Below are 15619 nucleotides of genomic sequence, written 5' to 3'. Positions count from 1 at the left end.
TCTTAACCCCTGTTCTAACCTTTGAGCAATTTCAGTCTGGAACATCAGGGTAGAAATATTTTAATTAAATAAATATTATCAAATAGAAAAGGGCACTCTTGTTTAGCCAGTGACATTTTCCACTACTATATTTTCCCATGGAAAATGTTTCTAAAAATGAGGTGTTTTTATACAATTAACTTGTGGCATATGGAATAGATAAAATAGTTGAATTGACAGCTTTAATGAAGTTGTAATTAAGATTGTTCAAGTTATTGTCTCTAGGAAGGATACAGATTATGTATTGTCAATCGCACAACTAAGTATTTTTTTTAAAAAAAGGAGGGCCGATGTAGGTACAGAGGTAAATTAAAACCAAAACTGCACATCACACATGTTAAATCAGATCTCAGTCAGTTTTAGGGGAAATGTTCTGATCCAAAATTTCCTAGAAAATCCACATCAGATTTAAACTCAGATTGTGCAGATCAACATTGCAATGGACATTCTGCTTTCACAGAAGAGAACGTACACAGTATTGGAGTTGATCTAATGTTATGTGTAATTCTATGGTTTTATTTGGGGGAATTTTAAAAAATGCAATGCAGCTGCTGAAGCTACAATTTGAAGGGAAAGGCAAGAGTGACTCCTTAACCCTTTTCCCTCAAGGAAGTGATTCCTTAACGCAGCCTTTCCCAACCAGTGTGCCTCCGGATGTTGTTGGACCACAACTCCCATCAGCCTCAGCCATTGGTTGGGAAAGGCTGCCTTAACGCTTTTCCCTCAAGCCTTTTTTTCTGCTGAAAATCCAGCCCCTTTCCCTCAGCCATTATTACCATTGCTGGGGGAAAGACATAATGACCCATTATAACTCTGGTTGAGCTTCTGAGCATTTGCAAGTTTCAATATGAAAATGTAAATGGACAATAACATTTATCAAACATAAAGCAGCTTGATTTCTGTGGAAGAAGTGCTGAAATTGTTCCCATTGAAATCTAAATGTTACTGAAAAGCGTTCAATTATGGCTGGATCATGCCCATTATGTTAAATGCTGATGATTGCAGAGAGAGATTGATTTGCAAGAATGCCAGAAAAACCAAAGGGCTGGAAACTAAGAACCAAAACAAAGTAGTTCACTTTTTTTTTTTTACTCTTGTGATTTCTCCAGCAATGTTTTAGTTTTCAAGTGGTGGCTCAAGTTTTTCACATTTGAAGGTAACAACTTCTCTGAAAAAGAAGACTGCAGAAGAAGTGCATCATGTTCTCCAATGGTAGTTTCATTACATTTATGAAAATATTAAAATTATTAAATCCCACTACCAGATGCGCGAAGAACCTTTGGTCCTTCAGATGCAGCTGAACAACATCGTCTAGAGGGCCCCACATCTGTGCTACCGACTCCTTTTTTAATTGGAGATGTCAGTGATTGAACCTGAGGTCTTCTGCATGCAAAACATGTTCTCTACCATAGGGGAATTGCCTCACTTAGAAGTGAACTGAGAAACCTGTATAGAGAGAATCAAGAGGACCGCCATCTGCACACTGAAGCACATAGGGGTCCTTTATATGCAGCCTTTGGGCACAATTCAGCACAAGCACACTTAAGGCTGCAATCCTATATATCCGTACCTGGGAGTAAACCCCACTGGATTTAATGGGACTTACTTCTGGAAGATATACACAGAATTATGTTGTAACTCTAGAATAAGCATTGAAGCATATCCTTGACGCATCTAAAGCCATTCAGATTTCTTAAAAACATAGTTACAGGGGAAACCTGTAATACAACTTTCTCTTGTGTCATACTACAAAATTGTTTATAATAATGGAATAAGGAAACGTAAAACACTTGAGTGTGTTGGATTGTGGCATTTGTCTTTCCTATTAATGTTTATTCTTATGGGGCTCCTGTACACGGCCTGTTTATTTGATTTGCTTGTACAAAGCTGACGTGGTGGTTATACTATGTTCAGTTTTTGTTGAGCAGTCTTTTTATAGGCCAGTTATTGACAGTGAGAATCCATCCTGCATTCATCCTTCCTTATTTGCTTGCCAGGCATTGACACATCTTCCCATTAATTGTTCATTCATCCTACTCTTTTCAAAGCATTTCTTTCTCTGTCACTTGCCAAACTGCAAAACTGCAAACTGCAAAAACGGCGCAAAGTTAGTTCCAGTATGCGCTTGAATCCCTCCTGAAGGATACTGAGAGTCTGGAGGCATACATACCACCCCCCTCTCATTCTCTCACACACATACACTCTAATATGATCCTCTTCTGGCACCTCTAGCATCAAAGGACAGCCTTGTACATATTTGTTAAATCCTCTGCTCCACTCCCTAATTCTACACCGTTGCCCTGTTTAAGCATATGGTACTTTTCAGGGACAGAAATTGTAGAAAGCATTAGTGTCTTTGCTGTAAGTGGCACAGAGAGCAACTAAGAGGTCTGTCCAGATGTGCAGGCCATTACATCCATAAATCCCCATGCACAATGAGATGACGATACAGTCCCTGCATTAACAATGTTTTAAATAATCTCCTAAATCAACTTGTTTTTTTTAAAAAAAAACAGCACGATGCATACACTATTGCTGCACCATTGGAGCAGAAAGTATTTGTTAAAGTGTATGAAGAATAGGGTTTTCATGGTAAGGGGTATTCAGAGGGGGTTTACCATTGCCTTCCTCTGAGGCTGAGAGCCAGTGACTGGCCCAAGCTCACCAAGTGAGTTTCATGGCTGTGTGGGGATTCGAACCCTGGTCTCCCAGGTAAAGGTTGTTTATTGTAATGTTTTTGTCACCCTGGGGACCTTCAGGAAGGAGAACAGGATACAGAAATAAATAAACCCCAAAAAGAACAGGAAACAAGTGATAGGCAGGGCCAGTACAAAAGCTGGCATGGCCACCCACACTCACATCCACATACATCCCCCTACTCATACACATCTACCCATGCATTTTTACACATAACACATCCCCATTTATTCACACACATCCAGACTCTCACTCACCCCTTGGCCCCTCCTCCTGCAACAATTAGCCTTGGGACGGGAAAGGGTTGGAGGTATCTTGTGGACAGAAAGGAACTAAGACTTGGAAGATCTGGGTTCCAATCCCCACCGCAGCCATTTTATTATTTATTTATTTTATTTATTTATTACATTTATATACCACCCCATAGCCGAAGCTCTCTGGCCAGTTTGCAGCAATTAAAAACAAATATACAAATTTTAAAACACAAAAAACAATTTAAAAACAATTTAAAAGGTTTAAAAACAATTTAAAAACACATGCTAAAATGCCTGAGAGAAGAGGAAAGTCTTGACCTGGCCCCGAAAGGTAACAGTGTTGGCACCAGGGGCACCTCATCAAATAGATCATTCCATAATTTGGGGGCCACCACTGAGAAGGCCCTCTCCCTTGTTGCCAGACTCCCATCTTCCCTCAGAGGAGGCACCCAGAGGAGGGCCTTGGATGTGGAGTGGAGTATACGGGTGGGTTCATGTCGGGAGAGGCATTCCATCAGGTATTGTGGTCCCAAGCCATATAAGGCTTTATAGGTTAAAACCAGCACCTTGAATCGAGCTTGGAAACACAGGCAGCCAATGCAAGTGGGCCAGAATCGGTTTTATATGTTCGAAGATAATTGGGTGACTTTGGACCAGTTACAATCTCAGCCAAGAGTTCCACCCCAGATTGTTCTGAGAATAAAGGGGAGGGGAGCAATGTATGCTACCTTGAGCTCCTTATACGTAAGGTGGCATAAAAACGCTAATAATAAAAAGTGGGCAGTTGTTAGGGCTATCCACTAGTAAGGGAAGGGTGTGCTTTTCATGCTGAAAAGCATTTTCTTTTTCATTATTATTTCACACTGCCCAGGGCTGAGCAGTAGCATGCAAGCAACAGTGACAGCCATGAACATAACTGCACTTCTAACAATCACTGCCTGTGTGTTCATTAGTTTCCTGTGCTCTGCTTCCAGCACTTCAACAGTGCAGGGAAACTTTCCTACTTGAAGCCATAATGTGGCACAGGAGAAGTTGCGCATTTATAGTGCATCTCATTTGGTGTTGACTGCATTGTCAACACTTGAACATACAGGTCTCCTCCCCTGCACTTTAACCAGAGGAAGAAGATGACCGTAAACTGGGTAGGCATGTGAACTGACCCTTAGAGCTGGAGCATGCATCCACTTACAACTGTTACTATCATTCTTAAAAGGCACAGAGCAATACAGTTATAACCACTTTATCAGCAAGACTGAGATGCTGTTGGTGGACGGGTTCTCTGATCGGATGGTGGATATATACCCTGTCCTGGACGGGGTTACACTCCCCCTAAAGGACCGGGTTCGTAGTCTGGGAGTCTTTTTAGACTCTTCCCTTTCACTTGAGGCTCAAGTAGCCTCGGTGGTTAGGAATGCGTTTTACCAACTTCGGTTGGTAGCCCAGCTACGTCCCTATTTGAGTAAAGAGGACCTTACATCAGTGGTACATGCTCTGGTAACCTCACGTTTGGATTACTGTAATGCGCTTTACGTAGGGCTACCTTTGAAGACAGTTCGGAAGCTACAACTAGTGCAAAATGCGGCGGCCAGATTGCTGACAAGGACCAAGCGGTCCGAGCATATAACACCTGTTCTGGCCAGCTTGCACTGGTTGCCAATATGTTTCCGGGCTAGATTCAAAGTGTTGGTATTAACCTATAAAGCCTTATACGGTGCGGGACCACGATACCTTGCGGAACGCCTCTTCCGATATGAACCGGCCCGTGCACTACGTTCTGCTACGAAGGCCCTCCTCCGGGTTCCAACTCACAGGGAGGCCCGGAGGGTGATGACAAGATCTAGGGCCTTCTCAGTGGTGGCCCCCGAACTATGGAACAGTCTCCCTGAGGAAGTACGCCTGGCGCCGACTCTGCTCTCCTTCCGGCGCCAGGTCAAAACCTTCCTATTCTCTGAAGCATTTTAAGTTATACTGATTTAATTTTAAAAATGTTTACTGTGTTGGATTGTTGCTTGTATTTTAGTATTGTTTTGTTATTCATTGTATTTTTATGCTATTTTATGTTCACCGCCCAGAGAGCTATTGCTAGTCAGGCGGTATATAAATTTAATAAATAAATAAATAAATAAGTAAGGCTACTCCCCTCGCATCCATTATGCTTTTCATTTTGATTGGAGGCTCCTAGGGCCATTGTGCAGCGGTTAAAAATAGGCATTCACTAATTGTCTGGGGACTACCAAATAGACTTCCCTCTGCAGTTTAAACCTTGTTGCATCACATTGTGTTATTGCTATTTACTTCCCTAAATGGTGAGAAGTCTAGGGGCAGCATTAGAGGGTTTCACTTCCCTTGGATGATAGACAGGTGTGTGCCTTTGTAATGTTACAAACACATATATATATCCCCTGCATCAGGCTCCAAAGAGCACCTGAACCTCTTAGCCAATTCCATCTAAAAAGAACCTGCAATCGCACTCGCTCGCTCCCTCGCTCCCTCGCTCCCTCACTCCCTCACTCACACACACACACACACACACACACACACACACACACACACAGAGTATATACAGCCTCAGTCTGAGATCTCACTCTGCAGATAGATTGCTCATTCATTTCCTCCTCCTCATATCCTACTGAAGAAACAATTCCTCACCACTAGTAAGCAATTAGTTTAACAAAATATGGCTAACTCTTCCTTATCCACTGTAAAAAAGTAAAACCAAAGTTTTCCCATCAGTCTTACAGTATGACCTTCCTATCCCAAATATTCTCCATGAACATCATTCTCTGATGAAATGCCATGGAATTTGGCCTCAGATAATGCATGTAGGATCAAGTTCTTGTGACTTTGCTGTTTACACACAGGACACTCCACGCTGAACACACCCAAGCTAAGCTATGCAAATAGCCAGCAAAACGAGCGTATAAACACATGACCGGAGTCAAGTCAGTTCACTATGATGTAGATCAGCCTTTCCCAACTGGGTGCTGTCCAGATGTTTTAGACTACAACTACATGCTGGCTGGGGTTTATATATCATCCAAAAACATCTGGAGGGCACCCAGTTGGAGAAGGCTGATACAGCTATCTGGGCAAGAAACAGACCCAGATCAGATGTTTGGCACTATGAAATGTTGACTTGGTGTGTTTCAATGAGGCTTTGGAAATCTAATGTTCCTTCTCTCCACTGCTTGCCCAGTGCTGCATTTTTTGGTTTCTTTACTGGTTGTTCTATAACGGCAACAATTCAAAATTGCTCCTTTCCATTTGGACTGTGCAACAGTCATGATTATAATGTGAAATCACACTTAATCACTAGGCTTTGGGCTATCTTAAAAGCAGACTGATGTCTGTACCTGTCAGAAATTACATGGCAGAAAGAAGGACAAGTTAGATCAAAGGAATTCCTCGAGACAAGGAGCACAAACCAGCCAAATTTTGCTGCAACTAAGTTCTGTGGAAATGACAGGTTTGTTGCTCTGTTATTTTCAATAGGACTTAACTGTTGCCAAATTGTACCACAGTATCCAGCCCAGTGGTCGGCAAAAAGTGAAGCTGATGTTCTATGGTTTAATGTTGGGAAAAATCTATGCAACATCATTCCAGAGGCTGAACTAAGTGCTTTAACCCACTACTATCTTTCTCCATTGAGATTAAATCTCTCATGTATGTCAAAGATTAACTTCTGACAATCCGTGGCAAGCAAGTGTCATCCTTCGTTTAGCTCTTCCTTACACCAGGGGATTTGGCACTAACTTTTTATTACAAAATGTCACCTGTTTTCTGGCCCTCCCCTGTAATTTTATGGTTGAAGAGATTAATGCATAGATGCCTGGTTTCTATCTGGCCACAATAGTTCCATTAAACAATCTGGTCCTGATCCAGCTCTAGGTTGGTGCATATATGATCACAGACCCTGAATAGGGATGTTGTTTTCAGTCTGCGTCAGATCATCATTCAGGAGAGATCACATCCACAATCCTGGGACTTGTAGTTTACCCCTCACAGTGCTACAATTCCCAGCACCTTTAACCAGTTACAGTTCCCAGGATTCTGTGGGGAGAACCATATGTTTTAAATGTACTTTAAATGTATGGGGTCAATGATCTGAGAAACTGAACCAACATCATGACATGCACTGTGCCTGAAGGAATTTCCTGTTTGTGTAGGTCCTCCATGCTGAATCAGGACAACTGTGTGTAGAACATAAACTTAATTAAGCACAGACATTTGTGGGGGTCAATTTTTTCTTCATAAATATGAAACAATGCTTCTCAGGGCCAGGGTTAGTGATTCAGATTGAATAAATGGACCAGAACCAAATTAGTGTGGCAAGGAATCCACCTAACCCAACGGAAGTCAGGAATAATTATGGTAGAGCTGAAATTAAATTTTGCACACATTTAAAATTCAGCAACATTTCAGAATTCAAATCTGACTTCTTGAATTTTCAAAAGCCTGCTTTTGAAATCTGATGTTGAACGTATTAAGCTGCCTTAGGTGAATCTGAACCATGTGGTCCTAGTGTGATCTGCTGGCTGGCAGAGGCTCTCCAGGTATTCCCTGGTATTGGGATATTCCCTTATACTTGGGACCCTTTAACTGGAGAGGCTGACAATGGAATACAGTGCAATTGCATTTATATTGCAAACACTGAGAAGAACAAGAATGAATGGGGAGGGGGTCAAAAGAGATCATATGAAAAAGTCATATGAAAAACCTAAAATCAAAAAGACTGAGAAGATGCTTCCTACTGACGTGTGAATAAAAATGCTTTGGGGAGGGGGGGAAGGTCCTGCATAGACTGTGTTGCATCATATTATAATACTGCAAAGGATAAAATGTCTACCCTTGTATTCTGAGCCACTTTCAACATACAAAGGGGGCAGGGGACAGAACCCCAGGGTGGCAGGGAGCCAAACAAGTTGGAAAGTGTCAGAACACATTCAAGAAGCTTTAGGCCTGGTCCCTGCTTGAAATCCCATGCACTTTTTGTTTCTGAAGGAGGCAGATCCTATATAGATGGCAGAGAACTATACAAAACAAGGAGCACTTCCTTCTTCATATTTGCTAACTGCAGGGAAATGAAACATTATGTCAGCTTGTACTCATTTTGTGCAATCTGGATTGTTTAAGACTTGCCTTTAAAGATGTTTTTCATCTGAAAATTAAACAGCTGAGGAGGATCCCCTTTCATCCTTGGGCTATAAGTCATCCAGAAATACTCCCAAGATACTTGAGGATGTTGAACCAGGAAAACAAGCCTACCCACCCGCATTGCATCACTAGCTTCATGAAATGGTGGGACCCAGTTTGTCATTCTTACAGCAATGGTTTTATTTTTTTAACCAGCTTGCAAATCACATTAAACATTGACACAAAGAAGTGGGGAAAAATTTCGCTACAGTTCTGTGGCATTCAGGAATGTGGCTTATGCTCAAAAATGCTTCAAACCCACAAAGATAAACAACTCGTAAGTTCAATGGGCCAGAAAGAAGCAACTCATGACCACCTCCTGGATAGAATGCAGCACTGTGGAAGGTCTGACTTCCTATCCCAAAATGTTTTGCTCCTTTAATGTTCTCTCTCTCTCTCTCTCTTACAAAACCATCTTTTATAGATAAATGCATGCAGGAGCTCCTTATCTGCACCCCCAAATAGATAGACAAATGAACACAAACAGATAGCCTGGCAGGATGCGCACCTAACACTAAACCACGGTTTATTAAATCATGGCTTAGCATGGTGCGAACCCTGCCCAGCACCTTAACTATGTTTGTTGTGGTTTACAAACCTTGGTTTGTTGTAGTGGCATTACAGGTCAACAGAGCACCCTGAGCAGCTCATCCAATGGGGCACAGCCACAGTAATAGCCTCCTGGCAGCAATGTTTCTGCCGCTTACTAGGAAGGTGAAGCAATGAGGTTGGGGCAGCATGGGCACATTGCTGGAAGTGCCAGATTTGCTTTGCCCACACACCATTCAGCCCCAGCCTTGCTGCCACCTCGCCCAACTCCCTCACCATCCTGGTACATGGCAGAAATGCTGCTGCTAGAAGCCTAGTGCTATGGCTTTATCCCACTGGGCAAACCACTCTTGCCCTGCACCTTTCTTTAGCCATGGTTTCTTTGACTACTCCACCGCAGACACCCACCAAACTACAAAGACAAGAGGAAAGAGCAGCTGGAAAATGAAACGAACTTTGGAGAAACAAGCCATGACTTGTTTGATTAGTTATGGGGCAACCTGTGGTTTGTTAAACAAATTATGTCTTAACGTTATACGTGAACCAGGCTAGTGTGTTCAGGAGATAGTATTCAAGTTGGACCACGAAGTCTGGAGTTCAAAGTCTGCTCCAGCAGAACCTGAGATGTGATCACACAATCAAAAGCAAAGCATAATAGGCACTTTTGTGCACGAGGATGTTACTGTCATCTGAACTAAAGAACACTTTCATTTCAGGCTGATTGGCTTCCAGTGCGTTATTGCAGAGGGAATGTACAATGAAATATCCAGGTGGCCTTTCCTGTTAACCATGAGTGGTGGCTTATTTTTGAAGTCTGCAATCTGATCATCACGTACCTGCTGGGAGCCAGCCCCACTGAAATTAATGAAGCTTACTTCTGAGTACACATGTATAAAATTACACTGCAAGTTGCAAATTCTCTTACACTTCCTTCAATATCCCAGAAAGACACTAATATGGACATTTAGACAATACACACATTAATTTCAATTTAATCCATTGTTTGAAAGACAGATAATTAATCAACTAACATTTCTCAAATTGGTTTCCAGCCCTATTTTTAGGAATAGGAGTACAAAATGCTTTTCCCTCCAGGGAGGTCATGTTTACGAAACCACGCGGGGCCATTCCAGAGCCCTCCTACAGCTCCAAACTCTTTCTGATAGACAGGGACATCCTGCAAAACAGAAGAGCTGGCAGCGCCTGCCCAATATTGTCATGACCAAACAGAGCATGACTGCAGTCCTTCAAAAAGAACCTTCTACTCTTGTTTCTACCCCATTAAATCTCTTCACTCCGGGCCTGTCAAAATACTGGGTTGAATTCAATGCTGCCCTTGTGCAAAGACCCCTGCATCCCCCAGAAGCCCCTCCTAGAGTTGGGGGATCCTCAGGAAAGCCCTGGTATGTAGAATGGAGGGCACTGGGAACAATCCCATAGGAACACAGGAAGCTGTCTTCCACTGACTTAGGCCTTTGGTCCATCTAGCTTAGTAATGTCTACACTGACTGGCAGCAGCTCTCCAGGGTTTCAGACAGGAAGTTTCTCCCACAGCCCACCGGAGATACTGGGGATTAAATCCGAGGCCTTCTGCATGCAAGGCAGATGCTCTACCACTGAGCTATGGCCCTTCCCCAGTCCCACTCAAACACACAGTCGTGGAATAAGAGGATGAAAGGGGATCCCAGAGAATGCAGTAATTATCGAACTATTGCCTTAATACAGCCTTTCCCAACCTTTTGGTCCCCAGATGTTGCTGGACTACAACTCCCATAAGCCCTAGCCTGTATGGCCAATGATCAGGAATCATGAGAATTGTAGTCCAGCAACATCTGGGGACCCAAAGGTTGGGAAAGGCTGCCTTAATATCCCATGCAAGTAAAGTAATGTTCAAGATTCTGCAACAAAGGCTCTTACCATATATGGAGCAAGAAATGCCAGATGTCCAAACAAGATTTAGAAAAGGAAGAGGTACCAGAGATCATATTGCAAACATACGTTGGATAATGGAACAGACCAAGGAATTTCAGAAGAAAATCACCCTGTGCTTTATAGATTACAGCAAAGCCTTTGACTGTGTAGATCATGAAAAACTATGGAATGCTTTAAAAGAAATGGGGGTGCCACAGCATCTGATTGTCCTGATGCGCAACCTATACTCTAGACAAGAGACTACTCTAAGAACAGAATATGGAGAAACCGATTAGTTCCCAATCAGAAAGGGTGCAAGACGGGTGTTTTGTTTAATCTGTAAACAGAACACATCATACGGAAAGCGAGATTGGACCAAGAAGAAGGAGGTGTGAAAATTGGAGGGAGAAACATCAGTAGTTTAAGATATGCAGACGATAACATACTACTAACAGAAACCAGTAATTATTTGAAACGAATGCTGATGAAAGTTAAAGAGGAAAGCAAAAAAGCAGGACTACATCTGAACGTCAAGAAGACTAAAGTAATGACAGCAGAAGATTTATGTAACTTTAAAGTTGACAATGAGGACATTGAACTTGTCAAGGATTATCAATACCTCGGCACAGTCATTAACCAAAATGGAGACAATAGTCAAGAAATCAGCAGAAGGCTAGGACTGGGGAGGGCAGCTATGAGAGAACTAGAAAAGGTCCTCAAATACAAAGATGTATCACTGAACACTAAAGTCAGGATCATTCAGACCATGGTATTCCCAATCTCTATGTATGAATGTGAAAGTTGGACAGTGAAAAAAGTGGATAAGAGAAAAATCAACTAATTTGAAATGTGGTGTTGGAGGACAGCTTTGCGCATACCATGGACTGCGGAAAAGACAAATAATTGGGTGTTAGAACAAATTAAACCAGAACTGTCACTAGAAGCTAAAATGATGAAACTGAGGTTATCATACTTTGGACACATCATGAGAAGACATGATTCACTAGAAAAGACAATAATGCTGGGAAAAAGAGAAGGGAGTAGAAAAAGAGGAAGGCCAAGCAAGAGATGGATTGATTCCATAAAGGATGCCCCAGACCTCAACTTACAAGATGTGAACAGGGTGGTTCGAGACAGATGCTCTTGGAGGTCACCGATTCATAGGGTCGCCATAAGTCGTAATCGACTTGAAGGCACCTAACAACAACAACAATTACAATAAAACAGTTCAACAACATAGAGTGGAAGAGCAACGGTACAGTTCAAATAAAATTCCCTCTCCTGAGAGGGAGATACCCTGACTCACCCCATGTCTTAGTGTATAGATACTACGGTCAGAATAGCGCAGGGGCACATCCCACTCCTCCCACAAGATGTTTTTGGAATCTAACTCTTACTTTTCCTGCAGCTAGAGCAAATTATGCCACCTGAGTAGTTATAAATGTGTCATTGCCTGCTAACAGGACACATATCTGCTCCAGGGGAGGTCTATTTGACAAGGAGCGAAGGATGCAGGAAAGAAATTTTAATCTTGGAGACTTATATAGGGGTCAACTTAGTGGGTAATGTATAATGTCCTCAACTTCACCAGATTGACAGATACAAAGTCTTTGTTGGGTCGGAATTTTAGAAAACCTCCCATCCAGAAAAGCAGAGGGCATGGTCTGGAGTCATAAAACTGTGAATGATTTTCTCAGGGGTGTCAGTGTTAGAAATGTATAGTGCTCCATGCCAAATGTCGTTTTATATAGTGGGTGCAAAATAGAATATGACATTTGGGTACTGAAAAAAGGTCCCACTGTTTGGTAGAAAGATAAATTTTGTCGTTGAACAGCTGTTAAACTTTAACAGAAGTAAAGTTAGGTAAAACATCCATGCTAATCCCATAAGCAGACAGAGTAGATTTAACAGAATTTACCCAGCAGCTTTGGGTTGGAGTTTGCAGTTGTTCTAGAAAACATTTCTTTGGCAGGCACGAATCATTCATACAAGCCAACTTCAGCCAATACAAGGCAGGTGAAGCATGAGCACAGGATTCTATAGAATAGAGCCCTGTTTCTGCCCTCAAAAGAAATGCAGGCCTACTATGTCTAAGTATTATAGAGTGGGTGGCAAATGAATTTCAAGGGAGTTCCAAAGCCAGGGTGACGTTTGCCTACATAAGAATGTGATTCCTGTTAACATATTGCAGGTATGGGGCCGCATTCCCTTTTGAGCAACCTTCTGGGGGCCACACACCAGTGATGGGCAAGGCCAGAGGCACAAGTGGGCTAAGCAACAAGTATAAATCTTACCTTTGCACAGGAGGTTAATTTTTGCAGACACACGCACACACCTCCCTATCCCCCATACAGGCAAGCAAGAAGCATTATCAGAGTTCAAGGACACGTATTCCAGCCAGGCCAATGGTGAATGCAAAGTAGAGCCAATGAGGGTATGGCTGAGCTGGAGCCTGGGGAGAGTCCCAAGGGCCAGACAGAACGGTCAGGGAGCGTATTTGGCCCCTGGGCCTGAGGTTCTCCATACCCCTGATACATAGGATTAGGTTCCTCCACCATGGAGTTCCCTCCTCCCAATTCTTGTACAGCTTCTGTAAGTTTTCAGGTTTTTCTTCTCAACACATAAAAAGGAGAAAACCCACTGCCTGGAACTCTTACTTTGGCGATCCAAGACAAAACAACAATTAGTAAAGTAACACTGACGTAAAAATAATGAGGAAGGTGTGGTTGAACTGAAAAATGGTACCAAATGTGCAGTAAGCCAGCTCTCGTTCCTGCATTTTATGCACTGGGAAGCTTTTTCATTTAAAAAAGATGTTTCCCGTTACTATGGGTGTTTTTAAATAAACAAATAAAAGCAATGAAACATGAAGCACATATAAAAAGCCGCAGGGGAAGCCCTGCCCTATCTTAGAAAGGCTATGATCATTCTCAGCGCCAGGCCCTACCTTGTTCACTCAAGCACACTGTAACCCTCTGAGAGTCTGATGCCAAGTATTCCAGTCAACCATTTCACTGCTGGGGGCAGCCATATAGTGAAGAGCTTCAGCCCTCTCTCCATTTACGATTCCAAGCAATTGGTATTCAGAGGCTGTAATGTTCCTCCCCTGGCACCACCTGTCAGGCTCCTACCCGTGGCTACCACCAGGGAGAAACGTAGTTTTTATTTTTCTCTAGCTCCACCCTAGCACAGATCTCACAAGATCCCACTGCTAGGCAGCACCACCAGTCACTCCCTGTAAACAATACTGCTAGAGACTTTGCCTTAGTCTCCCTTCTGGCTTATTGTTACTTTGTGTCTGGGTGCACTTGCAGGCCACAACCCCCCTGTATCTTTGTGCCAATAAAGCATACAGCCCTGGGTTGCCCTGGATACTTGATGATACACTATCTCTTCACTGCTGCCACCATTTGATACTGTTTCTCCGCCTTGGTAAATACCCTGCCCTCCCTTCTGGTCTGTGTATTCCCAGTCAAGGATCAGGCTTTTGGTAAACCAATAAAATATTTATTTATAAACACCAGGAAATAACAAGATTATGTAAAGTATGTTTAACAAGCGTATGGTTTCATATGGTGACACTGTTTATGTTTCTGGTCATATATATATTGCCTAAATATCAGCCAAATACAATCTAAGCCTTCCTCAGAACTCTGCCAACCAACTCCTCCAAAATCCCTCTCATCAACCAACCGACCTCCTGAACAACTCCCCCCAACCAACCAACCTCCTCAACAACTCCCCCCAACCAACCAACCCCCTCTCAACTGTCATCCTCTCATACCTTCAGCCACTCAAACGCTCAGCCAATCATCATACAGCATTCTCCAGCATTCTGGCCCATGTACCCCCTCTCACTCAGTCACTTACCATATATCGCTTAATAAACCCGCACTTACCATATTTACAGATATTAAAATACAAGGGCATCACAGAGGCATACTGCCTCCCACAGTGAAGGCAGAACATAGCCATCATGCTAGTAGCCACTGATAGCCTTATCCTCACCTACCTGATGATTAGAGCCAGAGGGGATCAGTCCTTTGACTTTCACCATCCTAAATGAAGCAATGCCAGTGCTTTTCATGAAGAGGTCCAACATTCAAGATGCACAAAGGTGCAGAGTAAGTGGAGCATTTCAATAAATACCTGCTTGCTTTCCTAGGAAGAAATTTAAAAGTTATCCAGGTGTGGGCAGAAGATTACTGCATTTTATATACAGGAAACACTTTCTTACCCAATAGAAACCCTGCAGATATTAGCATCACTGTTTTAAAGAGTATCTAAATTTTGCACAAATAAGCAGAACTTTTCTTTTTAAAAGCTACTTCCTTGTTGAAGGATATCTTTATCTTCTTTCCCTTATTTTTATTTTAAGCTGTAGAGTTTATGCACTTAAGCATCTTCCATGATGCAGAAAAAGGCATTATCTATCATAATAGGATGGCTGTATTACATCTCATGCATCATCTGTAAGCTAACAACAATGTGAATCCAGAAAAATAATAGGAATCACATGAAGGGTAGAACGTGAAAAATGTGTTAGCAAATCTGTTAACTCCCCCCCCCCGAGTAGGGGTCTGTGACGTCCTTCCCTGGTTCTCCCTGTCAGGTTCCCACCTGCTTGTGGCTACTGCCTTTCACTAGGCACCACCAGGGATACCACCAGTCCGGACCGTCCTTTATATGGTTTCTCACTCCGCTCTAGCACAGATCTCACTAGATCCCCCTGCTAGGCAGCACCACCAGTCACGTCCTATAACCAATTCAGAGCTTGGAAAAGTTACTTTTTTGAACTACAACTCCCATCAGCCCCAGCCAGCATGGCCACTGGGTTGGGCTGATGGGAGTTGTAGTTCAAAAAAAGTAACTTTTCCAAGCTCTGCCAATACTCCCAGAGACTTTGCCTGAGTCTCTCTCTAGCTGGTTACTTTTGTGACTGCGTGCTTATGCTGTTCCCAACCCCCTTGTATCTT

This window comes from Rhineura floridana, chromosome 1 (genome assembly GCF_030035675.1).
Source record: "Rhineura floridana isolate rRhiFlo1 chromosome 1, rRhiFlo1.hap2, whole genome shotgun sequence".
In the NCBI taxonomy this organism is placed as follows: domain Eukaryota; kingdom Metazoa; phylum Chordata; class Lepidosauria; order Squamata; family Rhineuridae; genus Rhineura; species Rhineura floridana.
Note: the sequence above shows the minus strand (reverse complement) of the source record.